Here is an 11,529-nt window from a genome sequence, read left to right as displayed (position 1 = left end):
ATCTTATTCCAATGGTCACTAAAAATAATAATTTGGTGGACAAGTTGTGGTACATGTTTTTTTCCCTCTCTGCAGGGAGATTCCATTTGATGACTGCTATGTTTGTTCTACTATCGAGTGTGATTTTGTTGGATGGGAACCACCACTCCCAGCATTCTGACTATTGGAGTTATTAGGAAAGACTTCTTTCTTTTGCTAGGTGCTTCTTTTGATTGATACCGTTTTCACTTATATTCATCAATTTCACAGTGGAGTAATGTATTTGTGTTGTGAAATGTGGTTAAGTGTTTGTTCTCTATAGCAGGGTCATCTGGTTGTATGGCCACAAAGCAGATTCTACATTCCATGGTTTTTTGTGCATATGGGACACCACATACATCTTACTGAATAACGGATGTTCGGAATGTGATAAATCTTCTTGTTTAGGTATGTCCTTCAGTTGCTTTATATTATGAAAAATCTTATTTCAAAGGCCACTAATAATAATCAACATGCTGCACAAATTGTGGTACATGTTTCTTCCCTCTCTGCAGGGAGATTCCATATGATGTTTGCTGTGTTTGTTCTACCATCGAGTGTGATTTTGTTGGATGGGAACCACCACTCCCAGCATTCTAACTATTAGATGTATTATTGAAGACTACTTTCTTTTGCAAGGTGCTCCTTTTGATTTATACCGTTATCACATATATTCATCAATTTCACATTGGAGTAATGTATTTGTGTCGTGAAATGTAGTTGATTGTTTTTCTCTACAGCAGGGTCATCTGGTTGTATGGCCACAAAGCTGATTTTTAATTCAATGGTTTTTTTGTGCATATGGGACACCACATACAACATACTGAATAACTGATGTTCAGAATGTGATATATCTTCTTGTTTAGGTATCTCGTTCATTTGGTTTATATTTTTAAAAGTATTATTCCAGTGGTCATTAAAAATAATCAATGTGCTGCATGAATTGTGGTACATGTTTCTTCCCTCTCAGCAGGGAGATTTCGTTTGATGACTGCTATGTTTCTTCTACCATCGAGACTAATATGTTTGTTCTACCATCGAGTGTGATTTTGTTGGATAAGAACCATCACTCCCAGCATTCTGTCTATTGGAGTTATTGGGTAATACTTCATTCTTTTGCTAGGTGCATCTTTTATTTGATACCTTTATCACTTTTAGTCATCAATTTCACAGTGGAGTAATGTATTTGAATTGTGAAATGTGGTTAAGTGTTTGTTCTTAACACCAGGGTCATCTGGTTGTATGGCCACAAAGCAGATTCTCCATTCAGTGTTTTTTTTGTGCATATGCGACTTCACATGCACCCTACTGAATAACAGATGTTCCTAATGTGATAAATCTTATTGTGTAGGTGTCTCCTTCAGTTGCTTTATATTTTTAAAAATCTTATTCCGATGGTCACTAAAAATTACCAGTGTGCTTCACAAATTGTGGAACACGTTTCTTCCCTCTCAGCAGGGAGATTCCGTTTCATGACTGCTATGTTTCTTCTACCATCGAGTGTGACTTTGGTCAATGGGAACCACCACTCCCAGCATTCTGACTGTTGTAGTTATTAGCAAATGCTTCTTTCTTTTGCTAGGTGCTTCCCTTGATTGATACCGTTATCACTTCTATTCATCAATTTCACAGTGGAGTAATGTATTTGAATCGTGAATTTTGGTTAAGTGTTTGTTCTTTACAGCAGGGTCATCTGGTTGTATGGCCACAATGCAGATTCTCCATTCAACGGGTTTTTTGCGCATATGGGACACCACATGCACCTTACTGAATAACGGATGTTCGGAATTTGATAAATCTTGTTGCTTTATATTTTAAAAATTTTATTCCAATGGTCACTAAAAATAATAAATGTGCTGCACAAATTGTGGTACATGTTTCTTCCCTCTCAGCAGGGACATTCCGTTTGATGACTGCTATGTTTGTTCTACCATCGAGTTTGATTTTGTTGGATAAGAACCATTACTCCCACCATTCTGTCTATTGCAGTTATTGGGAAGTACTTCATTCTTCTGCTAGGTGCATCTTTTGGTTGATACCGTTATCACTTTTATTCATCAATTTCACACGGGATTAATGTATTTGACTCGTTAAATGTGGTTAATTGTTTGTTCTTTACAGCAGGGTCATCTGGTTGTATGACCACAAAGCAGATTCTCCATTCAAGGGGTTTTTGTGCATATGGGACACCACATGAATCTTACTGAATAACGGATGTTCGGAATGTGATACATCTTCTTGTTTAGGTATCTCCTTCATTTGCTTTATATTATGCAAATTCTTATACCAATGGTCACTAATAATATTCAATGTGCTGCACAAATTGTGGTATATGTTTCTTTCCTCTCAGCAGGGAGATTCTGTTTCATGATTGCTATGTTTCTTCTACCATCGAGTGTGATTTTGTTGGATGGGAACCACCACTCCCAGCATTTTGACTATTGGAGTTATTAGGAAAAACTTCTTTCTTTTGCTAGGTGCTCCTTTTGATTGAGACTGTTATCACTTATATTCATCAATTTCACAGCGGAGTAATGTATTTGTGACGTGAAATGTGGTTAAGTGTTTTTCTTTACACAAGTGTCATCTGGTTGTATGGCCATAAAGCAGATTCTCCATTCGATGGTTTTTTTTTTTTTTTTGCAAATCTGACTTCACATCCACCTTACTGGATAATGGATTTTCGGAATGTGATAAATCTTCATGATTAGGTACGTCCTTCATTTGCTTTATATTTTTTTAAATGTTATTCCAATGGTCACTAAAAATAATCAACGTGCTGCACAAACTGTGGTACATGTTTCTTCCCTCTCAGCAGGGAGATTCTGTTTGATGACTGCTATGTTTGTTCCACCATTGAGTGTGACTTGTTGGATGGGAACCACCTCTTCCAGCATTGTTACTATTGGAGTTATTATGAAAGACTTCTTTGTCTTTCTAGGTGCTTCTTTTGATTGATACTGTTATCAATTATATTCATCAATTTCACAGTGGAGTAATGTATTTGAATCGTGAAATGTGGTTAAGTGTTTGTTCTTAACAGCAGGGTCATCTGGTTGTATGGCCACAAAGCAGATTCTCCATTCAATGGTTTTTTTGTGCATATGGGATTTCACATTCACCCTACTGAATAACAGATGTTCGGAATGTGATAAATCTTCTTGTTTAGGTATCTCCTTCATTTGCGTTATATTACGCAAAATCTTATTCCAATGGTCACTAACAATAATCAATGTGCTGCACAAATTGTGGTACATGTTTCTTCCCTCTCAGCAGGGAGATTCTGTTTGATGACTGCTATGTTTGTTCCACCATTGAGTGTGACTTGTTGGATGGGATCCACCTCTTCCAGCATTGTTACTATTGGAGTTATTATGAAAGACTTCTTTGTCTTTCTAGGTGCTTCTTTTGATTGACACTGTTATCAATTATATTCATCAATTTCACAGTGGAGTAATGTATTTGAATCGTGAAATGTGGTTAAGTGTTTGTTCTTAACAGCAGGGTCATCTGGTTGTATGGCCACAAACCAGATTCTCCATTCAATGGTTTTTTTGTGCATATGGGATTTCACATTCACCCTACTGAATAACAGATGTTCGGAATGTGATAAATATTCTTGTTTAGGTATCTCCTTCATTTGCTTTATATTTTTAAAAATCTTATTCCAATAGTAACTAAAAATAATCAAAGTGCTTCACAAATTGTGGTACATGTTTGTTTCATCTCAGCAGGGAGATTCGGTTTGACGACTGCTATGATTGTTCTCCTATCGAGTGCGATTTTGTTGGATGGGAACCACCACCCCCAGCATTCTGACTATTGAAGTTATTAGCAAAGACTTCTTTCTTTTGCTAGGTGCTTCTTTTGATTGATACCGTTATCACTTATATTCAGCAATTTCACAGTGCAGTAATGTATTTGAGTCATGAAATGTGGTTAAATGTTTGTTCCTTACAGCAGGGTCATCTGTTTGTATGGCCAAAAAGCAGATTCTCCATTCAATGGTTTTATTGTGCATATGGGACACCACATACACCTTACTGAATAACGGATGATCAGAATCTGATAAATTTTTTTGTTTAGGTATCTCCTTCATTTGCTTTATATTTTTAAAAATCTTATTCCAATGGTCACTAAATTAATAAATGTGCTGCACAAATTGTGGTACATGTTTCTTCCCTCTTAGCAGGGAGATTCCGTTTCATGACTGCTATGTTTCTTCTACCATAGTGTGTGATTTTGTTGGATGGGAACCACCACTCCCAGCATTCTGACTATTGGAGTTGTTAGGAAAGACTTCTTTCTTTTGCTAGGTGCTTCTTTTGATTGATACCGTTATCACTTATATTCATCAATTTCACAGTGTAGTAATGTATTTGAATCGTGAAATGTCGTTAATCGTTTGTTCCTTACAGCAGGGTCATTTGGTTGTATGGCCACAAAGCAGAAGCTCCATTAAATGGGTTTTTTGTGCATATGGGACTTCACATGCACCTTACTGAGTAACAGATGTTCGTAATGTTTTAAATCCTCTTGTTTAGGTATCTCCTTCATTTGCTTTATATTTTAAAAAAACCTTATTCCAATGATCTCTAATAATAATCAATGTGCTGGCCAAATTGTGGTACATGTTTCTTCCCTCTCAGCAGGGAGATTCCGTTTGATGACTGCTATGTTTGTTCTACCATCGAGTGTGATTTTGTTGGATGGGAACCACCACTCACAGCATTCTGCCTATTGGAGGTATTAGGAAAGACTTCTTTCTTTTGCTAGGTGCTTCTTTTGATTGATACCGTTATCACTTATATTCGTCAATTTCGCAGTGTAGTGATGTATTTCGAACGTGAAATGTGGTTAAGTGTTTGTTCTTTACAGCAGGGCCATCTGGTTTTATGGTCAGAAAGCAGATGCTCTATTCAATGGGTTTTTTGTGCATATGGGACTTCACATGCACCTTACTGAATAACGGATGTTCGGAATGTTATAAATCTTCTTGTTTAGGTATCTCCTTCATTTGCTTTATATTTAAAGAAATCTTATTCCATTGGTCACTAAAAATAATCAATGTGCTGCACAAATTGTGGTACATGTTTCTTCCCTCTCAGCAGGGAGATTCCGTTTGATGACTGCTATGTTTGTTCTACCATCGAGTGTGATTTTGTTGGATGGAAACCACCAATCCCAGCATTCTGACTATTGGGGTCATTAGGAAAGCCTTCTTTCTTTTGCTAGGTGCATCTTTTGATTGATGCCGTTAGTCTTTATATTCATCAATTTCACAGTGGAATAATGTATTTGAATCATGAAATGTGGTTAAGTGTTTGTTCTTTACAGCCGGGTTGTCTGGTTGTATGGCCACAAAGCAGATCCTCCACTCAAAGGTTTTTTTTGTGCATATGGGACTTCACATGCGCCCCACTGAATAACGGATTTTCAGAATGTGATAAATCTTCTTGTTTAGGTATCTCCTTCACTTGCTTTATATAATGCAAAATGTTATTCCAATGGTCACTAAAAATAATCAATGTGCTGGCCAAATTGTGGTACATGTTTCTTCCCTCTCAGCAGGGAGATTCCGTTTGATGACTGCTATGTTTGTTCTACCATCGAGTGTGAGTTGTTGGATGGGAACCACCACTCGCAGCATTCTGACTATTGGAGTCATAAGGAATGACTTCTTTCTTTTGCTAGGTGCTTCTATTGATTGATACCGTTATCACTTATATTCATCAATTACACAGTGGAGTAATGTATTTGAATCGTGAAATGTGGTTAAGTGTTTGTTCTTTACAGCAGGGTCATCTGGTTATATGGCCACAAAGCAGATTCTCCATTCAACAGGTTTTTTGTGCATATGGGACACCACATGCACCTGACTGAATAACTGATGTTCGGAATGTGATAAATCTTCTTGTTTAGGTAACTCCCTCATTTGCTTTATATTTTTAATAATCTTATTCCTATGGTCACTAAAAATAATCAATGTGATGCACAAAATGTGGTACATGTTTCTTCCCTCTCAGCAGGGAAATTCCATTTGATGACTGCTATGTTTGTTCTACCATTGAGTGTGATTTTGTTGGATGGGAACCACCACTCCCAGCATTCTGACTATTGGAGTCATAAGGAATGACTTCTTTCTTTTGCTAGGTGCTTCTATTGATTGATACCGTTATCACTTATATTCATCAATTACACAGTGGAGTAATGTATTTGAATCGTGAAATGTGGTTAAGTGTTTGTTCTTAACAGCAGGGTCATCTGGTTGTATGGCCTCAAACCAGATTCTCCATTCAGTGGTTTTTTTGTGCATATGGGACTTCACATGCACGCTACTGAATAACAGATCTTCGGAATGTGATAAATCTTCTTGTTTAGGTATCTCCTTCAGTTGCTATATATTTTAAAAAATACTATTCCAATGGTCACTAAAAATAATCAGTGTGCTGCACAAATTGTGGTACATGTTTCTTCCCTCTCAGCAGGGAGATTCCGTTTGATGACTGCTATGTTTGTTCTACCATCCAGTGTGATTTTGTTGGATAAGAACCACCACTCCCAGCGTTCTGACTATTGGAGATATTAGCAAAGACTTCTTTCTTTTGCTGGGTGCTTCTCTTGATTGATACCGTTATCACTTATATTCATCAATTTCACAGTGGAGTAATGTATTTGTGTGGTGAAATGTGGTTAAATGTTTGTTCTTAACAGGACGGTCATCTGGTTGTATGGCCACAAAGCAGATTCTCCATTCAATTGGTTTTTGTGCATATGGGGCTCCACATGCACCCTATCGAATAACGAATATTCGGAATGTGATAAATCGTCTTGTTTAGGTATCTCCTTCATTTGCTTTATATTATGCAAAATCTTTTCCAATGGTCACTAAAAATAATCAATATGCTGCACAAATTGTGGTACATGTTTCTTCCCTCTCAGCAGGGAAATTTCGTTTGATGACTGCTATTTTTGTTCAACCATCGAGTGTGATTTTGTTGGATGGGAACCACCACCCCAAACATTCTGAATATTGGAGTTATTAGGAAAGACTTCTTTGTCTTGCTAGGTGCTTCTTTTGATTGATACCGTTCCACTCATATTCATCAATTTCACAGTGGAGTAATGTATTTGAATTGTGAAATGTGGTTAATTGTTTGTTCTTAACAGGACGGTCATCTGGTTGTATGACCACAAAGCAGATTCTCCATTCAACAGGCTTTTTGTGCATATGGGACACCACATGGACCTTACTGAATAACGGATGTTCGGAATGTGATAGATCTTGTTGTTTAGGTATCTCCTTCATTTGCTTTATATTATGCAAATTCTTATTCCAATGGTCACTAATAATAATCAATGTGCTGCACAAATTGTGGTACATGTTTCTTCCCTCTCAGCAGGCAGATTCCGTTTGATGCCTGCTATGTTTGTTCTACCATCAAGTGTGATTTTGTTGGATGGGAACCACCACCCCAAACATTCTGACTATTGGAGTTATTAGGAAAGACTTCTTTCTTTTGCAGGTGCTTCTTTTGATTGACACCGATATCACTTATATTCATCAATTTCACAGTGGAGTAACGTATTTGTGTCATGAAATGTGGTTAAGTGTTTTTTTTACAGCAGGGTCATCTGGTTGTATCGCTACAAAGCAGATTCTCCATTCAATGGGTGTTTTGTGCATATGGGACGTCACATGCACATTACTGAATAACGGCTGTTCGGAATGTGATAAATGTTCTTCTTTAGGTATCTCTTTCATTTGCTTTATATTATGAAAAATCTTATTCCAATGGTCACTAATAATAATCAATGTGCTGCAAAAATTGTGGTACATGTATCTTCCCTCTCAGCAGGGAGATTCCATTTGATGACTGCTATGTTTGTTCTACCATCGAGTGTGATTTTGTTGGATGGGAAACACCACACCCAGCATTCTGACTATTGGAGTTATTAGGAAAGACTACTTTCTTTTGAAAGGTGCTTCTTTTGATTGATACCGTTATCACTTATATTCATCAATTTCACAGTGGAGTAATGTATTTGAATCGTGAAATGTGGTTAAGTGTTTGTTCTTTACAGCAGGGTCATCTGGTTGTATGGCCACAAAGCAGATTCTCCACCCAACGGGTTTTTTGTGCTTATGGGAAACCACATGCACCTTACTGAATAACAGATGTTCGGATTGTGATAAATCTTCTTGTTTAGGTATCTCCTTCAGTTGCTTTATATTATACAAAATCTCATTCCAATGCTCACTAAATATAATCAATTTGGTGGACAAATAGTGGTACATGTTTCTTCCCTCTCAGCAGGGAGATTCCGTTTGATGATTGCTATGTTTGTTCTACCATCGAGTGTGATTTTGGTCAATGGGAACCACCACTCCCAGCAATCTAACTTTTGGAGTCATTAGAAAAAGACTTATTTCTTTTGTTAGGTGCTTCTCTTGATTGATACCGTTATCATTTATATTCATCAATTTCACAGTGGAGTAATATATTTGAGACGTGAAATGTGGTTAAGTGTTTGTTCTTTACAGCAGGGTCATCTGGTTGTATGGCCACAAAGCAGATTTTCCATTCAACGGTTTTTTTGTGCATATGGGACACCACATGCACCTTACTGAATAATGGATGTTCGGAATTTGATAAATCTTATTGTTTAGGTATCTCCTTCATTTGCTTTATATGTTTAAAGATTTAATTCCAATGGTCACTAATAATAATCAATGTGCTGCACAAATTGTGGTACATGTTTCTTCCCTCCCAGCAGGGAGATTCCGTTTGATGACTGCTCTGTTTGTTCTACCATCGAGTGTGATTTTGTTGGATGGGAACCATCTCTGCCAGCATTCTTACTATTGGAGTTATTAGGAAAGACTTCTTTGTCTTGCTAGGTGCTTCTTTTGATTGATACCGTTAACACTTATATTCATCAATTTCACAGTGGAGTAATGTATTTGAATCGTGAAATGTGGTTAAGTGTTTGTTCTTAACACCAGGGTCATCTTGTTGTATGGCCACAAAGAAGTTTCTCCATTCAATTGTTTTTTTGTGCATATGGGACATCACATGCACCCTACTGAATAACAGATGTTCGGAATGTGATAAGTCTTCTTGTTTAAGTATCTCCTTCATTTGCTTTATATTTTTAAAAATCTTATTCCAATGGTCACAAAAAATAATCAGTGTTCTGCACAAATTGTGGTACATGTTTCTTCCCTCTCAGCAGGGAGATCCCGTTTCATTACTGCTATGTTTGTTCTACCATCGAGTGTGATTTTGGTCAATGGGAACCACCACTCTCAGCATTCTGATTATTGGAGTTATTAGCAAAGACTTCTTTCTTTTGCTAGGTGCTTCTCTTGATTGATACCTTTATCACTTATATTCATCAATTTCACAGTGGAGTAATGTATTTGAATCATGAAATGTGGTTAAGTGTTTGTTCTTTACAGCAGGGTCATCTGGTTGTATGGCCACAAAGCAGATTCTCCATTCAACGGGTTTTTTGTGCTTATGAGACACCACATGCATCTGGCTGAATAACAGATTTTCGGAATGTGATAAATCTTCTTGATTAGGTATCTCCTTCATTTGCTTTATATATTTAAAAATCTTATTCCAATGGTCACTAAAAATAATCAATTTGCTGCACAAATTGTGGTACATGTTTCTCCCCTGTCAGCAGGGAGATTCCGTTTGATGACTGCTATGTTTGTTCTGCTATCGAGTGTGATTTTGTTGGATGGGAACCACCACTCCCACCATACTGACTATTGGAGTTATTAGGAAAGACTTCAATCTTTTGCTAGGTGCTTCTTTTGATTGATACCGTTATCACTTATATTCATCAATTTCACAGCTGAGTAATGTATGTGTGTCGTGAAATGTGGTTAAGTGTTTGTTCTTAAATGGAGGGTCATCTGGTTGTATGGCCACAAAGCAGATTCTCCATTCAACGGGTTTGATGTGCATATGGGGCACCACATGCACCTTACTGAAAAACGGATGTCTCGAATTTGATAAATCTTGTTGTTTAGAAATCTCCTTCATTTGCTTTATATTTTAAAAATTTTACTCCAATGGTCACTAAAATTAATCAATGTGCTGCACAAATTACGGTACATGTTTCTTTCCTCTCAGCAGGGAAATTCCGTTGGTTGACTACTATGTTTGTTCTATCATCGAGTGTGATTTTGTTGGATAAGAACCATCACTCCCAGCATTCTGTCTATTGGAGTTATTGGGAAATACTTTTTTCTTTTGCTAGGTACATCTTTTGATTGATACCGTTATCACTTTTATTCATCAATTTCACAGTGGAGTAATGTATTTGAAACGTGAAATGTGGTTAAGTGTTTGTTCTTTACTGCAGTGTCAACTGCTTGTATGACCACAAAGCATATTCTCCATTCAACGGGTTTTTGTGCTTATGGGACACCACATGCACCTAACTGAATAACAGATTTTCGGAATGTGACAAATCTTCTTGATTAGGTATCTCCTTCATTTGCTTTATATATTTAAAAATCTTATTCCAATGGTCACTAGAAATTATCAATGTGCTGCACAAATTGTGGTTCGAGTTTCTTCCCTCTCAGCACGGATATTCGGTTTGATGACTGCTATGTTTGTTCTATCATTGAGTGTGATTTTGTCAGATAAGAACCACCACTCCCAGCATTCTGTCTATTGGAGTTATTGGAAGAGACCTCTTTCCTTTGCTAGGTGCTTCTTTTGATCGATACCGCTATCACTTTTATTCAACAATTTCATAGTGGAGTAATGTATGTGAATCGTGAAATGTGGTTAAGTGTTTGTTCTTTACAGCAGGGTTATCTGGTGGTATGGCCACAAAGTCGATTTTCCATTCAATACGTTTTTGGTGCAGATGGGACACCACATGCACCTTACTGAATAGCGCATGTTCGGAATGTGATAAATGTTCTTCCTTAGGTATCGCCTTCATTTGCTTTATACATTTAAAAATCTTATCCCAATGGTCACTAAAAATAATCAATGAGCTGCACAAATTGTGGTACATGGTTCTCTCCTCTCAGCAGGGAGAATCCGTTTGATGACTGCTATGTTCGTTCTACCATCGACTGTGATTTTGTCGGATAAGAACCACCACTCCCAGCATTCTGACTATTGGAGTTATTAGGAAAGACTTCATTCTTTTGCTAGGTGCTTCTTTTGATTGATACCGTTATCACTTATATTCATCAATTACACAGTGGAGTAATGCATTTGAATTGTGAAATGTGGTTAAGTGTTTGTTCTTTACAGCAGGGTCAGCTGGTTGTATGGCCTCAATCCAGATTCTCCATTCAATGGGTTTTTTGGCATATGGGAGATGACATGCACCTTACTGAATAGGGGATGTTCAGAATGTGATAAATCTTCTTGTTTAGGTATCTCCTTCATTTGCTTTATATATGTAAAAATCTTATTCCAATGGTCACAAAAAATAACAAATGTGCTGCACAAATTGTGGTAAATG

The sequence above is a fragment of the Schistocerca nitens genome, unplaced genomic scaffold (assembly GCF_023898315.1).
Source record: "Schistocerca nitens isolate TAMUIC-IGC-003100 unplaced genomic scaffold, iqSchNite1.1 HiC_scaffold_468, whole genome shotgun sequence".
Classification (NCBI taxonomy): domain Eukaryota; kingdom Metazoa; phylum Arthropoda; class Insecta; order Orthoptera; family Acrididae; genus Schistocerca; species Schistocerca nitens.
Note: the sequence above shows the minus strand (reverse complement) of the source record.